Source organism: Lissotriton vulgaris, chromosome 2_1 (genome assembly GCF_964263255.1).
Source record: "Lissotriton vulgaris chromosome 2_1, aLisVul1.2, whole genome shotgun sequence".
Taxonomy (NCBI): Eukaryota; Metazoa; Chordata; class Amphibia; order Caudata; family Salamandridae; genus Lissotriton; species Lissotriton vulgaris.
The window spans coordinates 1,331,397,642-1,331,416,097 of NC_141687.1; the positions used below are offsets into that span (position 1 = coordinate 1,331,397,642).

The following is an 18,456-nucleotide window of genomic DNA, read 5'->3' on the forward strand; positions in this document are numbered from 1 at the left end:
GAAGATGGCCCGATCGGGGGTCCGCACCGGCGCTCCTGGAGACCCCGGCAGTCATGAACACCCCCATCCCCGGGGTCTGTGCTCTACTCCCTAACCCCCCCATCTACCGGATTGCCGCGGAGTCGCCGTGGCACCGGGAGGAGAGCCGGAGCTGTTCCACTGGAGTGCCACCGGGACCATACCTTTGGAGGGGTGGACGGACCCCTGGAGGTGAGTGCCCCCCCGGGGGAATAAAGGATGTGATCCCACCATGGGACCGACTATCCGAGTCCAGTGACATTGGGAACTCCGACCTATCTGCGGACGCTGCCACTGACTCCTGGTGCCCTTTTGGCCCACTGCCCGTGGAGGGGAGCCACCACGGCTCTTTTGGCGTAACAAACTACCTTGTTTTATCCAAGTGCTGTACTTAGTCATCCCCCCATTGAACTTACGGATTGATTGAGCTCGATAGAGCGTTTGGGCGGCGACTCGTTTTGTTGTTGCCCTTTTGGTATTATGTTTATGTTCAAGTTCTTCATTTTGAGACTAGTGTTGGCACTGAAATGCTACAGCGTGCATCCTTGGGTCTGTGGGAGAGGGCGGGGGGATAAAATGTTCATTGTTCGCTGCTGCTGTGCGGGTGTGGGCGGGGCGGGTTGGGGGCCGGGGGGGGGATGGGTACTTGGGCGCAATGAATACTGTGATGGCTACGATTAAATTTTGTACCTGGAATGTCAGGGGCATGCACACACCCTCACGTAGATACCAGGTGTACTCCTATCTTAAAAGACATCAGATCCAGATTGCATTACTGCAGGAGACACACCTGGTCGCCGCTGAGGTGGCCACACTTCGCCGTAGGTGGAGGGGACAGATATTTGCCACAACCTTTTCAGCATTTGCGCGAGGGACCCTGATCTGGGTTCGGCCCGGGGTTCCATTTGCACTGACACACAGCAATATTGACACTGAGGGACGCTATGTCTTCATACAGGGCAGACTAGACGGGCAGCAGATTGTCATAGCTTCCATATACGCACCTAATGTAGAACAGGGGAAATTCTTCACGCGATTATCGGCAGTAATTGCGCCCTGGCCAGACATACCCCTGATGATGGGCGGGGATTACAACTGCGTGTTAGATGCCTCCCTTGACCGCTCGTCCCCCCCAGCGGCACTCGCCCCAGTGCAGGCAACCTCCAGGGCCCTACTTGACTGGGCAACACAGTGGAACTTACAAGATGCCTGGCGCGTCAGAAACCCCACCGCCCGGGTGTATTCCTACTACTCGGGAGCCCACTCACTACATGTCAGGTTGGACAGATACATGATGTCCCGTGACCTGATTCCCTCCGTGACAGACGCTGACTACCTAGGATGGACGCACTCGGACCATAACCCGCACACGCTGGTCTATGGATGGAAGCGCCCACATCCACCCGTGCCTACATGGCGCTTGCAACCGGATCTCCTACTTGACACCCCATTCCGAGAGGAGATATCCGGGAAGATCTTACAGTATTTCGAGGACAATACTGACTCGACCTCCTCCCCGAGAACCGAGTGGGACGCCTTCAAGGCGGTGACCCGGGGAAGCTGCCTCGGTGTACAAGCGGGCCTACGTAGACAAGTGGAGAGAGATTTGACACGGGCGGAGGAGGCACTACTGGATAAAGAACGGGAGGCAACGGGGGGCGATGATTCCCAACTGATCTCGGCCAGGGCGGACCACGCTGTTTTGATGGAGCGCCTAAAGAACATTAACTTCGCAGCACACTCCGCGCGCACCCACAACGCAGGTGACAAGCCCGGCAGGTTACTGTCGTGGTTGGTACGACAAGACACACAATCCGCATCGGTCCTGTCAATCCGTACAGCCCAGGGCGTTGAGGTCTACACCCAGAAGCAGATCCAAGAAGCGTTCACATCGCATTACAAGTCCCTGTACAGCTCACGGCTGCGGGCCACAGTGGTGGAGATCACGGACTATCTAGCGACACTGCAGCTCCCGACAGCCACTGCTGCCCAACAAGCGGAGCTGGGTGCTACGCTCACCGGTGAGGAACCGCGGGAGGTGATTTTCTCCCTCTCCAATTGCAAGGCACCGGGCCCTGACGGACTCCCGGCGGAGTTCTATAAAGCCTACTCACTGGTGTTAATACCGGAACTGCTGAAAGTGTATAAGGCGGCGTCGGAAGACGCTGAACTCCCAGCGTCCCTGAATGAAGCTAACGTGGTCTCCCTGCTGAAACCGGGTAGAGAAGCGAACGAACTCGGCTCATACAGCCCGTTAGCGCTCCTCAACACAATATTTGCAGCGGCGCTGGCCCGGAGGCTTGCATCACTAGTCCCCACTCTGGTACACTCTGATCAGAATGGCTTCGTACCCACCCGGAGCACGTCCTACAATCTACGCCGCTTTTTCAGGGTCCAACGATATGCAACCCCGACCTGGCCACGCTCGGGGTGCATCGTGCTTGATCTGGAAAAAGCGTTCGACTCGGTGGAATGGCCATATCTCCTCCGAGTCCTCGAGAAGTACGAGCTGGGCGATGCCTACGTCCAGATGGTGGGACTCCTCTATCGAGCGCCCGAGGTCCGGGTCCGGACTGGACGGTTGTTCTCCGACAGGATCCGCATCGGGAGAGGTACCAGACAGGGCTGCCCCCTCTCCCCTATATTATTCGCCTTGGCGATGGAGCCATTGGCGGAAATGCTCCGTGTCTCCGGAAACACCTGGGGCATCCCACTAGCGGATGGCATACACTCGGTGTCTCTGTATGCCGACGATTTATTTGTAGGTAACAAGGACCCCCTGGTACGGATAGGTATCCTGGGACAGGGTAAACAATATATGAAAAATAACACTCCCAGGCGTACACTGCAGAAATTACACAATAGATTTAACAAACAAACTAGTTCGGTTTAGAAAAAATACATTTTTAATTTGATTAAAAGAAAATATTAAAATTCAGTGCATTGGTCATAATTGATAAAATAACAATACAGTGATACATATGTATTCATAAAGCAGATTAAAAAGAGGTTAGATGGCATCCGGTCGACGCGTTTCGACATACAAAATATGCCTTCATCAGGACTTTTACCATCAAAATTCTAAGTTAGTATTTGTAGTTCGTGGATACTACTGTGACCGTGATGTAATGGTAATGGATCAAAAGTGTAGTCGCAACTCCTCAAAAATCGACTTTGATGTATAGTTCGTCTGGGGTCTAGTAACTCAGTTGAATGACACCATAGAACAGTAGTGTATTAAAACATTCTTAAAATAAAAGCGTTGTTTGCCGGTTATTATGGTCCTTTCTCGCAATTGCTTGTAAATCTGCAACAGATATGGCGTGGGCGTCTATATGTTGACTCTGTTCAAGGAACGTCTCCTTATAATTGCGCAGCAGTTTTTGTAAAGACGGCGTATTTTCCTCTATAAACGCGTGTTGGGGTTTGGAAAGCCGGCGTCTTGATGTAGACTGGGTGCCGGGTTGACGTTCAAAGTCAAGCGAAAGGGCTCTTTCTTGAAACCTGACCCGCTGGCGGAATATCCGGATGAAGCTGTTCCTTCTTGCACTGCCGAATTAGCGTGCGCTTGACTTTTATCGTTCACCCGGCACCAAGTCTACATCAAGACGCCGGTATTTTATATCCGAACACGCGTGTCAGAGTGCAGCTGTTCCCGCTTGCGCTCACGAAATAACGTGCGCTTGACTTTGAACGTCAACCCGGCACCCAGTCTACATCAAGACGCCGGCTTTCCAAACCCCAACACGCGTTTATAGAGGAAAATACGCCGTCTTTACAAAAACTGCTGCGCAATTATAAGGAGACGTTCCTTGAACAGAGTCAACATATAGACGCCCACGCCATATCTGTTGCAGATTTACAAGCAATTGCGAGAAAGGACCATAATAACCGGCAAACAACGCTTTTATTTTAAGAATGTTTTAATACACTACTGTTCTATGGTGTCATTCAACTGAGTTACTAGACCCCAGACGAACTATACATCAAAGTCGATTTTTGAGGAGTTGCGACTACACTTTTGATCCATTACCATTACATCACGGTCACAGTAGTATCCACGAACTACAAATACTAACTTAGAATTTTGATGGTAAAAGTCCTGATGAAGGCATATTTTGTATGTCGAAACGCGTCGACCGGATGCCATCTAACCTCTTTTTAATCTGCTTTATGAATACATATGTATCACTGTATTGTTATTTTATCAATTATGACCAATGCACTGAATTTTAATATTTTCTTTTAATCAAATTAAAAATGTATTTTTTCTAAACCGAACTAGTTTGTTTGTTAAATCTATTGTGTAATTTCTGCAGTGTACGCCTGGGAGTGTTATTTTTCATATATTGCCGACGATTTATTGTTATATGTTAGAGACCTCACACGCATACCAGCGGCGATCACAGACATCTTTCGGACATTTGGAGACATGTCGGGACTCCACGTTAACTGGGCCAAGTCGGGAGCCTACGCATTCGATGGCGAGATGCCACAGTGTGATGTGCGCATGATGGGGGAGACGCTCCGATGGCACCCGACGGTATTCAGGTACCTAGGGATCTTAATCTATCGAGACCCCGTGGATCTCCTGGAGGGAAACCTAGTGAGAGCCATATCCTCGCTCACAGCCCAGGTCACGTTCTGGAACTCCCTCCCACTGAATGTGCCGGCCAGAGTGGCACTAACCAAGATGATAATGCTTCCCCGGCTCCTCTATTATTATACTAACCTACCAGTGTATGTGCCGGCGCGCATATTTAAGGGATTGGAAACCCTCACCAGACGCCTCATCTGGAATAAGGGGAGACCCCGGGTAGCACTGAAGACCCTGTACGCAGCCACAGACGCTGGAGGCTTAGCGGTTCCCAATCAGGAGCTCTATTACTTAGCAGCACAGCTGCAATGGGTCGCCTACTGGCTGAGCGGTAAGAACCTGATGGACACGGCCACCGCCGACACCACCCTATCTCCCGTACAGGTGATAACGCTCTTCCACCCCCTAACGCAGGGCCGGCCCCCCACGCAGGTCCATGTGGCGGTAGCAAAACGGTGCTTCGTACGGAGACTCAAGCTCACCAAACATACGGTGCCCTATGCTCCGAACCTACCTCTACTGGGGACTCCCTTGGGCGCTGACACATTGTCCTCGACCGAGCTGCGCAGCTGGACTGCGGCAGGCTTGGACGACCTGGGCGGCCTGTATAGCGACGGAGAGCTGTTGCCCTTCGAGGCCTTGGCCGCGGACACAGAGCTACCAGTGGGTCAATTCCTGGCGCACGCCAGACTCCTACATGAGCTGACGAAGGCATGGGGTGACCTCAGCCATGAGCCGTCCCCTCATCTGCTCATCCAGTACCTACATGTGATGGGCGATGGGTCCCACATTGTGCATTGGCTTGCACAAGCCCTACACAGTCATACGCAATTTTCCTCTCAGAGACTGAGGGAAAAATGGGCGACCGACCGAGGCACAGACTGGACGGACAAACAGTGGGCCGCTATATTAGCGGGCGCCAGAGTTATTCCCCGCAACGCGCGATTCAAAATCATCCAATATTACATCATTCACCGCGCATATCTATCTCCGGACAAACTGAATCGCTACTTTGGACTCGCTTCGTCGGCGTGTCCCAGATGCGGCCTCCTGGACTCGGACTTCCTGCATGCACTCTGGAGTTGCGCTCATCTCACCCCGTACTGGTCGGCGGTCACGGACATGTTGACGGCGGCCACAGGCGACACCCTCCCCAAGACGTGGGAAGTGTGCCTATTGGGACTCTACAAGAGAACCAAGCAGACCAAACTACGGGCGCGTTTTTGGGACTTAGGCCTCATTACGGCCAAGCGTCTTATCACAAGACGATGGAAAAGCGCTGCCCGCCGCGCCCTGCGGACTGGCGTCGCTCTCTTGGCAACTGGGCTTGTGCGGAGAGTGTGTCTCTACACAGGGAGGAAACCGCTGGCCTACGGAAATACCCGATCGCCCAGGACTGGGATGCTACCCTGATCGCATATCACCGAGCGTGCGCCCAAGCCGGCATAGAGTACCGTCCCGACACGGAATAGAGGGGGCCCAATTGCTTGCTGCCCATACCTGGTACAAGCTCCACCGCCCCCCCCCCCGCCCCACCGCCCTGCCCCCCCCTCCTCCCCCCCCCCGCCTCCTCCCCCGACACCTGAGGCCTTACACGACAGAGATGTCCCCTACCGCTCTCCCCCCCGCCTTTCGCCCCCCCCCTCCCCTCGCCCTGCAGCCGCAGCGACACCGCCTCCTCATCTGTCCCCGCCCCTGCGCGACCCACACAGGATACACCACACACAGCTAGGGTTCTAGATGCACTACTACACACGCAAATGCAAGTCCAACAGTTATTGAAATGTTTCTCCCTCCCCCTTGTATTATACTACCCAGTTATACCTTTTGGTTGACACAGAGGCTGTTCATGCTGTACTCATGATAATGCTCGATCCCCCTTCCCTGTTTACGTTTCGCATAAGGCAGACTGGATGCGTCCATGACCAGGAAGCGGGCACCCAGCGACCCATACGACAACAGAGGGTATGATACCGCCTCTACCCGCTGCTGTAATGATCAGGGAACTCAACTTCAAACAATGACTGTTGGCTTTCGTGACCACGCTGGTCCTTTTGCAGTGCTACGACCTGCGAGCACTGCAACATGAGACATTTCCTGGCACCGTCACTTATAGACTAATGCACTTCCATCAGCTACTATTTATTTTCACTCATGTATAACTGACATGTCAACATGTGCTATTTGCTGAGTACCGTTTGTGACAATACTTCATTGTTATGACATTGTATGAATAACTACTGGCTTATCTGTGAAACTAAATAAAGTTTGGGACCGTTGGTCTTTAAAAAAAATAAAAAATAAAGTGGAGTGGCATAGAGTGCTGTAGAGTGTTGTAGAGTGGAGTGTTGTTGGGTAGAGTTGGACCCGGGAACATTTACCTCATTGGTTATGATATGCCCAGGAGTCATTCCCACTCTCTAGCTCGTGCCAGGCATAAATGTGGTACACTTCAGAACACTGCTGGGCCTAAGGAAGTACAGAAGAAGACTGGACCTGCTCTCTGTTACATGTCAGGAATGATGTAATATATACATTTATAAGCAGTTCATGGCCGGGGCATAGTTATACGTAGCTCAGTAAACTATATCTGGTGGATTTCATGTTTTTTCTTTTAACACATTAATAGTTATATTATTACAAGGCTTAACAATTATGTCACTTTAACTTTTCGTTGTATCAGTGAGCTAGATATTATTACCTTACCTAACTATAATGTCACTTAAACCTTTGTTTTTTTAGTAGAAGGTTGCATGCAGGGACTGGCCTCTGGCAGTCTCTGTGCCCAACCCCTGTGAGCAGCGAACCCACTGCCGTGCATGGCCTTTGGCTGTCCATAGTGTAGGGTTGACCTCAAGGCCTGGCCTCAGCAAACACCCCATTACTTGCCAACGCAGCACAGTCAGGCAACCTCCCATGGACAACAACCACTCATTGTTTTTGATTTTTTTTCTCTGCACTGCCGTACACCTGCGGGACCACATAGGAGGACTGCGCTGGGGCCCACAAAAGTACTGTGGGACAAATTAAATAAAACAATTTTTTTGGGCCCTGGAAAAGTCCTCTAGCCGTGGGGTCAGGATACCCTATCATGCCCCCTTATGGCTTATTTTATTTAAGTTTAGGACACACAGACTAAGTGCCTGTGTCCTGTAATGGCTAGCTCAGCATTTCTGTTGATGTGTGGCCAGCCAATTAGCTGCTCGTTATCAGGGGACTGGCATTGGCCCTATGGTACTGAAGTGGCTGATAGGAAAAAGCCGTATTTGCCAATCAGAATGCTCTATTTTTTTAATTAATGGTACCACAGGAGGACCAGCTGTCCAGATATCACTAACTTTTGAACTATCATTTCTCAAAAACGGGTTAACAGATTTACAACAAAGCACAAAAATTGTGCTTTCTGAGTAAAGAGCTAACTTTCTGTCAAGTTTGGTGTAATTCCATTTGGCCTTTTTTTCTAAATCTCTTCTTAAAATTCCTAAGGGGAATTGCATGGGGAAAACGTGTTTTTGGACCCCCCTTTTACTCAGCTTCCACTGGAGGGATCACCCAGAAACGTTCGAGGGTGGAGCTGCAATGGATCTATTTTCTTTTTGCACAGCTTTGTGAAGATTCACCAAGGGGCATCAAAGTTATTAGCAAAACAATAAATGCTTTTCCCATGGACACAGTGGTAATTGCCATATACATCTAAGTCCACCTCTTGAAGATGTGACAGGGAAGGTGAGAAGGAATGCGAGCCACTCCAAATACGGGTATGCTTCCGTGCTCCTCTATTAAAGGTAGAGAAAGTAACGCGTTTTGACTCAAGAGTCTAGTTCACACAGATTTTCGTTCAAACTGTGATACCTATATAAACAAACATAGTCAAAGATGGACTCATGAAACAGTACGTACAAACACCCAAATGCACACAATGACAGTTTCGACTCAATAGAGTCTAGTGCAGGCGTGCAACACCCATTGGACTCACCGGGCTTCAGCCCCCCGTCGTGTGTGGCAGCCCGGGATGAGACAGATCCCGGGTACACACAGAGCCGCACCCGAACGTTTTACAGGTCTTTAAAAGACCATTTGAATGTTAATTAGGCCTTGCTGTTGTTTCACCCCTTGTTGGAGGCCCTGCAGCTCCACTCTGCCTACTGATTAAAGGTTCAGCCCCCCCTGAAATGTTTTCTTAGCCCCCCCGAAATTTGGCTCTAGTTGCGCCTCTGTTCTAGTGCACACAAATTTTCCTTCAAAGTATGACACCTATAAAAACAAACATAGTCAAAGTTTGGCTCATAAAAAAGTATGTAAAAACACCCCAGTGCGCACAATGACAGTTTCGACTCAATAGGGCCTAGTTCACACATGTTCCTTCTAAGTGCGACACATATATAAACAAACATAGCCAAAGATGGACTCATGAAACAGTACGTAAAAACACACAAGTGCACATAATGACAGTGATTTTTCCAAAAGCAAAAAATATTATAAAATGTATTTTGCCAAAAGTAATAAATGACCCACAGATATACCATAATAGTAAGCAAATAATAAAGTAAACAACATTTTATCACAATAATTCATTTATGTGATAGACAAGGCAGAAAGGCTAAATATAGCTCTCTCTGTCCACTGTGAATCTATCTTTCCTAAGGCTCTCAATAAAAAAATTATGATTATTCAGATTATACATATGAAATAAGTATGAAAAAAAAGAACTTCTACACCATCCTCTGCAGGTTACATAAACAAAAGGTAAATCTCTGTCAGAATAAATTAACGCTATAATAGCCAAAGGCTTATTTCATAAATATTTCGACATGTCATAGTGAGGGATCCATCCACAAAAATGTGCAATCAAACAGGCAATGCATAATTGTTCTAATCAGTAATCCATAATTACAAATGCGATCAAAACAAGAGTAATTCATCATATGAATAATTCATTCATAGATAAGGGAAAACGATAAGAAACTCGTACCCACGGGATGTCATTGCTTGGGGGGAGTGCTCCAAATCAGTCACAGCAACTCCAAACCATTGAGCTGAACCTTTTTTCTGATGTCTCTAACCACTGTGTGCTCCTTCATGTCAGGCCTTTTGCTTCATAACTTTTCATGATAAACAGATCAGGCCTATCCCCCTGAGTATTGGCTTGCTGCAATAGCCAACTCAGTCCTTGTAAATAGAGTATAGACTTTCCAAAAAGATAGAAAGTGATATACAAGCATTCTTTTTCAGTGTAATCAGGCAACTTCTGTCTAATCAATTACTGTACTAAGGGCAATCAAAAAATGGGTACAGGCACCCCCCCCTTCTCAGTAGTGCTTCTGGAAGCAGTTTCTCTGCTCATCATGTAAAGTCTAATGACAGCTGCGTTGCAAGCCAGACTTTAAAAAGGTCTCTGGCTCAGGCAATACAAATATTTTCTTTCTTTTCTTTTGCTTTACTTTATTCCTTGATAAAGGTTCAAGTTAGAACACACGCAGACCCTCTATGTACCTTTCCAGTAAATATAGTACCAGGTAGCGAATGACATTGAAAAGAAAGGGACCTGGTGGGTGAATTTTGGGATACTTCATGAAAAATGCACATTGGTCGTGTGAATACAAAACACTTAGGGGCATATTACCAACAACTAGCGATAATTTTTGTCTCTAACTTGTTTAGAGACAAAAATTATCGCCGCACATCGGCGATTTTTATCGCAGATAAACCTTGCTATTAACAAGGTTTATCACAAATGCGATAAAAAACGGCCGAAATGCATGAATATCGCTGAAAAGTCAGCGATATTCATGCATTATCGAGCAAATGCTCTTAGCCACGTTATCCACCTCCCATTGGATAACATGGCTAAGAACTGCTCAGGGCAGGTGTTAGCTTTTGGAGATATTCCCGCTTAGCGCGAATATCTCCAAAAGTTGGTAATAGGAGAAAGCGATGTTAGCGACTGTTTTCAGTCTCTAACATCTTGGCACGCCCACTTTGCATCTCATTAGTGATAAATATCACTGACATGCAAAGTGGGGCCCAAGATGGTCGCTATCTCCTACTAGCTGTCGCTAACTGGTGTTAGCGAAAGCTTGGTAATAGGGAGATAATTTTATCTCCGCTTTCTTGGCTTTTAAAGCCAAAAAAGCGGAGATAAACCCCCTTGATAATATGCCCCCTAGTTTCCGAATGCTCTCTTATTCAAGAATGGAAACATACACCAAGCTATAGTAGTATCCCTCTGCAAGGAATGATATCCTGATATTTAGACAGCTTTGGAGCTCACGTAGTACCTCTCTAATTGGTTTTTACCATGCACTTATTTCACAGTAATGAGACATTGAATGAATTAATTCCATTTATTAAACATACTAATTATTCCGAAGTGCAACTGGAGCACACAAAATATGCCTTTCTGGATTTAGGTTGAAGCTGAGGAAAGCCTACTGTTTAATATCTTAACAAAATTATCCAGAGAATCAAGAAGTCAGGAAGGACTTGGACAAGGTTAGACTGGCAAGATAAATACTGGCCACCAATACGACATTTGCAGATCTTGCTTTGAATAAGCAAATCTGCCTAGGAGAAGCAAAGAGCAAGAAAGAATATAAGGGTGAAAACAATGTTAAAGAAACATAGGACTTTTGCCTGCCATGGCTCTGCGACATAGAGAATCACTTGTAAATATACAGCTTTGGGAATCTGGTCAGGCCCGGCTCCAGGAATTTTTATTTGGGTGGGCCAAGGGTGCATTTGGGTGGGCCACTGCGGGCTCGATTTGTCGCATATATGTCTAGGCAGGCCTGCTTCAGGGCCCTCCTTTATCTATTCTTAGCCTTACAAGGCCCGGTAAAACGCATTCTTTTCCAAATCTCTTTCTAAATATTATCACTCTCAAAAAGTGTTTTTTCCATGTAATGCTCCTTTTGATGGGAAGAGGTTTCTGAGGTGGGAGTATCAGGCAAGTGACACTTCACGGGCTCCCTCTGTGGGAGCCTTCAGGGAGAATCCCTCTTCATTACTACCTCCACCTGACCACGGACTCTGCAACGCACTCCCATACAGGTTTGAATATCCACTACTCCTCTCCAGTGCACCTTATGTCACAGCAGACCTTGGGCCCCAGCCCCATATCAGGCACCATCGGGCTCCACTTTAATTTTTCCCGTTAAAAACATTAGTAAAATCACCTTCAAACTTAAAACATTGAATAAAGTAGTAAATATAATTAGCATGCACTTTAAAGTATGTTCCACAGTAACCCTTATAACCCAACAGCTAATTAAATAAACAAACACAGAAAGGCTGGCTTCAGCGCTGCTGCGAAAGTCTTTTTTGGCGCCGCACCAATAACCTCTTTCTCCGTAAATCGCCTTTACTCCCACCTTCCAACAGTGCCCCTCATCTCTCAATGCCCCCCTATTGACCTCCGCCTTGGATTCCCTCACAGCCACACGCCACAAGTGCCCCTCATCTCTCCCTAACTACCCCCTCCACCCCATGACCTCTTCCTCGGATCACAAAACAAAAAAAGCGAAGTTCTAACTATACCATTCATGTTTGTATGCAGCTCTTTGATGACAGTTCATTGGTTACTGTCCTATGTAAGGATTGTAACTTCTGAACTGCAAGTAACACAAGGATCTCTATAACAAAGGCAGTAACCCACTGAGCTAACCAGGGCTTTAAGTGGGCCGGGTTTCACTGGGTCTGAGCACAGGCAGTTTTTTAAGGGGGCCACGAAACGGGTCTCTATCGGGCTCCGTTATGTGCGCTGGTCACAGGTAGTCCGTTTTTTTCCGAACTGCAGTGACAGCAGTCTGCTGTCACTGCAGTCTGGAAAAAAGTGCCAGGGCACAAAACAGAGCCCGATAGAGACCCGTTTCGAGACAGCAGGCACATCGGTGTATGCTGCTCACACTACTCACAAGTGGAAAGTTACGGCATAACGTCATGCCAGGTGAGCGTTGTAGGGAGAAGGGAAAAGGAAATCCTTTACAGAGAGTCATTTTCTCTCTGGATTTCCCTTCTCTTTTTGAAACTCAGGAGCAGCAACATTGTTGTGGTGTCATCAGGGCTTTAAGTGGAAGCTTTTGCAATATTATATACAAGCCATAGTTGCTGGTATTTATCTTATGCAACTAACAACCATTGACAAAGCCAATAGTCCTGGCTTGTAGGTATGATGTTACTTGTTGTATCATATACCTGGATACAATGACAAACAGCAAAATACAAGTCGGGCCGCACACTGCTAAACACAGATTTTTAATGTACTGTTTTTAAGCCACGTCCTCAATTACATTGGCCACGCCCCTTTGAGAGACCCCCCCAGTTTTTTGATCCCACTTAAAGCCCTGAATTTATCCACATAAAATACAGTTCATCAGCATTTAAAAACTACTAACAGACAAATGATTGCTCTCCGGCAGGATCATTAATCACCAGCGTTATCTGGGCATTTTGTATTATTATTGTTGTCCTGCATCAGCCATGATAATGATAAAAACTGTTTAAATTAAGCACACACGAAGTATTTGTCCTGCTGGGCCTGTGCAGATTTTAAAAAGAAAAAAAATTTAGTAACGCATTCTCTTACCTACTCCATGAGTCAAACTTTGTGTCACAGCCTTATGTGATAAGCCAAGGCAGGGGTCAGGAAAGGTGAATAGAAATAAACAAATTTTACAGAGACTTTTCAATACTGGGCTGATAATCCGTAGCTAACATCTGCTTCAAAACATGGACCCTAAAGACTGCGGTTGTGCCACCGGTGGCTCTTGTTCATGTACTGGGTCGTGCAAGTGTGAGAACTGCAAATGCACATCCTCGAAAAAAAAGTTGCTGCTCCTGTTGCCCTCCCGGATGCGATAAATGTGGCCAGGGGTATGTGTGCATAGGAGGATCGGCGGAGAAATGCAGCTGTTGCACATAATTTGCAAATTGGCTTATTCAGTGCCCATGGAGTTGCTTAACACACAAAGAATTACACTTTTTGATTTATTTTTCTTTCTTGTGCAAATGAGCAATCTTAAATGTACATATTATATATTTGTATATAAATGTTCTGCTAATAAAGTAACCTGAAATACGGAAATAAATAAATAAACAAACTTCTTTTCTCCTGCGCTACATAGAAAAGGAAATATCAATGCAGCATGACAGTAGGCAAAGGTTACCAAAGGTTACCGTTGTGAAAGAAAGGATTTGTCGCCTTTTGCCATGCAGAGATAAAGTGGTGAAAAAATAAGCAAAGCCTTGTTAACATGTAAATGGTCTTGTAAAGACCTGTGAAGTACTCGGGGCGGCTGTGATAATCTGTAAAACTGTCCGTGCGTGCGCCCGGAGAAGCTGTCACGGCCCGGGCTGACACACAAGAAGGGGGAGGGTTGTAGCACTTTGATCCCAAAGGCGTTGCCCCCCTGTCTTTAAGGCCTCACTGTGAGAGCCAAGGATCCTGTTTGGGTGGGCCAGGCTCATGTTTGGGTGGGCCTGGCCCACCCGGCCCACCCGCTAGAACCTGGCCTGAATCTGGTACACACTTTATGGATGGTTGGATTATTATTATTATTATTAGTGTGTTTTGTAAAGCGCGCAGCTGCCCCAACGGGGCATCCCGGCGCTGGGAGACTCTGAGAACTAGAGGGACAGGTCAGAGGTACCAAACTAGGAAGAAAAAAGAAGGGTTTTAAGGGATTTACGGAATGCTGGTTCTGTCTGGCATGTGCGAAGAGCTAACGGAAGCTTATTCCAGTGCTTGGTGGCACAGACCACAAAGGTTTTACCACCAGCACGGGAACGCTTAAATCGGGGAGTTTCTAGGAAAAATAGGGAGTTGGAGCATAGTGCCCTAGATTTGACATAAGGGCGAAGAGTATTTTTCAGATGGGCCGACTCATTGCCTTTAGATGCACGGAAAGCCAGCGTCATTGCTTTAAAGACGCATCTTTTCGCAATGGGTAGCCAATGCAGTTTACGGAGGTGAGGGGAGATATGATGTCTGGCAGGAATTCTCCCCACCAGCCGGGCGGCGGCGTTTTGAACCATCTGCAATTTGTAACACAGGCCTGCTGTATGGTGGGGAAGGCCTAAAATAAAGCAAACAGGAGATATGAAGTTTCACATAAAGACAATGAGAAACACAGAGATAGAGAGAAATCCCAGAGTCACATGATAGCAAATTCCACGTCTTCCAGCATGTTGTTGGAAGAATTATTAAGATCTTTCTGGCTTGCTGTTGGAAGAATCAGTAAGATCTTTCAGAGCACTCTGAGACAAAAGATTTGATTTGAAGTTACTTAGTTGATTTGCAGGTTGAGTTGAGAGAGAGATTAATTTAAATTGACCCTCAATTTAGTTATCGAGAGTGATAGGAGGCAGGGGCTCAACTAGACCCGCCTTTCGGAGGGAGGGGTTAACTCTTCAGTCACTGGGGAGGGACAAGCATTTCAAGCAATGTAGGCAGAGATATCTGCCAACCTATCGTCCGTCTTATTCAGGTTGCATGTCCATAACACTGCCCGTGTTAGATATGAGAATAAAGGCGAGCTCACAGACTTCTTTAAGATAGAGACCAACGTATGTTAGGGTTGTATGCTGGCACCAACACTGTTTACGTTTTACATTAATGATCTAGTAAAAGCGCTTGATTTTCCTAGCAATGATGCATCTAAATTGGGCCTACACAAAATCACAACACTGTTATTCGCAGATGACACACTCTTAATTTCTAAAATTCCGTGTGGTCTACAGGCAATAGTTGACCATTTTTTAATGTTTCTGTAGCGTTCGGGCCTTGAGCTCAATATTAACTGAACTAAATTGATGGTGTTTAATCCTTATAAATCAGGCAGAACTAATATTTTGGTGCAGGGCATGCCCCTCGAACAAGTTCAGGAGTTTGTGTATTTGGGGGTCTGCTTAACACACAGAATGAGCTGAACCATGCTCATTTGCAAGAGCTTTTTGAAACTTCAGCAAGAATCTGATGCTGTGTCCAAAATGCATAAGAAAGCCCATGCATGTTCCCTTGCTCCTGCAGTGGAGCTGATTTATAACCTAAAAGTCAAAAGCTCAGTTCTGATTGGGGCAGAACTCTGGGGTCACACAAGGGTTGATGATCTCTGCAAAATCGAAAACAGGCTTGTCAGGAGTCTTCTTAATCTCCCGCAGAGTGCCCCGTCTTCTCCAACTCATGGATATTAGTATTTATCTGATTACTCGTAGTGTTTTTTTTCCCTCATTCGCCTCTAACCCCAGACAACTGGGAGACTGGCAGGCTGCCACTGTTGCTCAGTTACGAGACGTAGGCCCGCGAGGTGCAAACCCCGCATCTCTGTCACCCACCTACCAGTGGCAGACAAACCCCCTTCCTGTTGCTGACCTCTCGTTGTCGAGGAGAGGATGGTCATACTCTCTTCTGATTACTTAAAACTGGTGATTGTTGCTGTGAGCCTTTTTGCCATTGGAGACCAATACTGAAGAGATGCAACACAGCCTAACACAGTCTGAGAGCTTCCCGTGAGGCTTAATCATAGGATCAAAGGATTATGTAAATGATCTTAACTTCGCAGAATAGATAATTGCTATTTAACCAGGACGCCAATTTATCAGGAAATCCCAAATAACCTTCTTCCTGCTGTTCCCCAGTCTGGCTAAATCAGTTTTAGAGGTTTGATTACTCTTAGTGTTATCCCCAGACCCATTATGTACTGGGATAGGCTATGGATTACAGATGAATTGGACTCCTTTAGAGTCTTGATTAAGGTGCTTCTAACATATCCGGATTGTAAAGAAATCCCTTTTGTTTGCCTACATCAAACACATGCTCTATGAGAAAGGCTTGCCTTCCGTTTGGGACACCCCGGATACGGCTAAGTTAGTTTCTTGCGCCTTGGTCAAAGACCATTTAAAGGAGCATCTGTGGTTGAGTGAAAGGAAGTGCCTAAAGACTGGGAGCCTAACAGACTCGTTTTTATATCTCAAGATCATCTCTGCATATGAACAGTTTTTGACACTCTCCCAGGATGTACAACATTGCAGCTTTATCTAAAATGGAGGTATGGGGTTTTGCGTGTGAACAGTTATTTTGCTTAATGGAGTGTGAAATATTGTAGCTTGCCCTCCTCCCAAGGCTGTTCTGATTGTTTCAGAGAAATGACGATGAGCGCATCGTGTGCGGATGTCATTTCACTTAAACCAAAACTGAAATGAGCCGCAAGTCTCATTTCAGTATCACTGCACATGTGCTTGTGGGTATATCTCAGCCCCAAAACACGTAGATAGACGGGAGAACTATCGTTGGAAAGGGCAAAATCTCCCCTTTCCAAAGGTAGCCCTCCCTAGTAGATCCCTGCTTTGGGATTGCAGCAGTACTGCAGTCCCCAAGCAGGCATCCACCCAGTAGATACTAGGGAGGAAGGAGCAGCCCCTTGGGCAAGGGCTTTTGCTCCCACCCAATGTTTCCATAAATGTTCAGTCTTTCTGCCCTCCCTGGGGGGCAGATGGGTTTAATATCCCCCGTTCTGCTCCCCCGGGGGGAAAGAAAGCCCATCAGTAACCCAGGGATTACTTCTTTTCATAGTTCAGGGGTGGAGGCTGCCCAAAATGGGGATGCCAATGTCCCACCCACCAAAGCCACAGTCTTTCTGACATCAAGGAGGCAGATGGGGGCAATAGCCCCTGATCTGTCACCTGGGGGGGCAGAAAGCACACTATGCACCAGAGATTATGTTGGGTTTTTTTATATGTAGGGATGGCGGCTGCCCAAAATGGGCAGGCCAAGGCCCCCACCCCAAATGAAAATTGCCACAGTCTTTCTGCCCCCCTCAGGCAGATGGGGGCAATAGCCTCTTATCTGCCCCCCAGGGGGACAGAAAGCCCACTAGGCACCATGAATTATGTTGGGTTTTTTTTATACGTAGAGGTGGCGGCTGCCCAGAATGGGCTTGGCAATGCCCCAACCCCCTCAAAACAATTCTCCACAGTCTTTCTGCCCCCCCTGGGAAGCAGATGGGGGCAATAGCCCCTTCTCTGCCCCCCATGGGAGTATAAAGCCCACTAGGATCCAGGGATTTTTTTTATATACGTAGGAGTGGGGGCTGCCCAGAATAGGCATGGCAATGTCCCATCCCCCAAACACAAATGGGACAGTCTTTCTGCCCCCCTGGGGGGTATATGGGATTATTACCCCCGTTCTGCCCCTCTGGGGGGAGGCAGAAAGCCCACTAGACAATAGTTTTTGTTTTAATAAAAGAGGTGTAGGTGCTAGCCACAATGGGATTGGCAACTCCCCCACCTCACATAAATGGGTACCAAAGCGTTCCTGCTTCCCCTAAGGGATAGGTGAGGCAATGGCCCCTGATCGTTTTGTAATAGATCATTTTTATGTCTCCACAATAGGTTTTGGGCCCTTGCCTGTCATGGGTACTTGGCCCACCCACACAAGTGAGGTACCATTTTTATTGGAAGACCTGGGGAAACGCTGAGTTGTAGGAAATTTGTGTCAGCCCAGTGATCTCTGAACTTTCCCACACAGAAATGTGGGAAAAATTTGACTTTGTTTCAGCTAAATTTGAGGTTGGCAGGGGAGTCTGGGTAGGAAACCTTTAGAGGATCCACGCAAGTCGCACCTCCATGGACTCCCCCAGGTGTCTAGTTTTTAGAAATGTCTGGGCTTGGTAGGGGTTCGTAGACGGCTGCCGAGCCTGGGATCAAAAACAAGGGTGACTCCCTTGCAAAACAAGGTCTTTTTGTAATTGATCATTTTGAAGTCTCCACAGTACGTTTTGGGCCGTTTCCTGTCACGGTCATGCACTAGGCCTTACCACACAAGTGAGGTACCATTTGTATCAGGA

At 47.2% G+C, this 18,456-nt stretch overlaps 1 pseudogene; it reads left to right on the plus strand.

Moving 5' to 3' along the window:
* Positions 1-13,313: 13,313 nt before the first annotated feature.
* On the plus strand, positions 13,314-13,535 carry LOC147732577 (metallothionein pseudogene; annotated as a pseudogene).
* Positions 13,536-18,456: the final 4,921 nt, after the last annotated feature.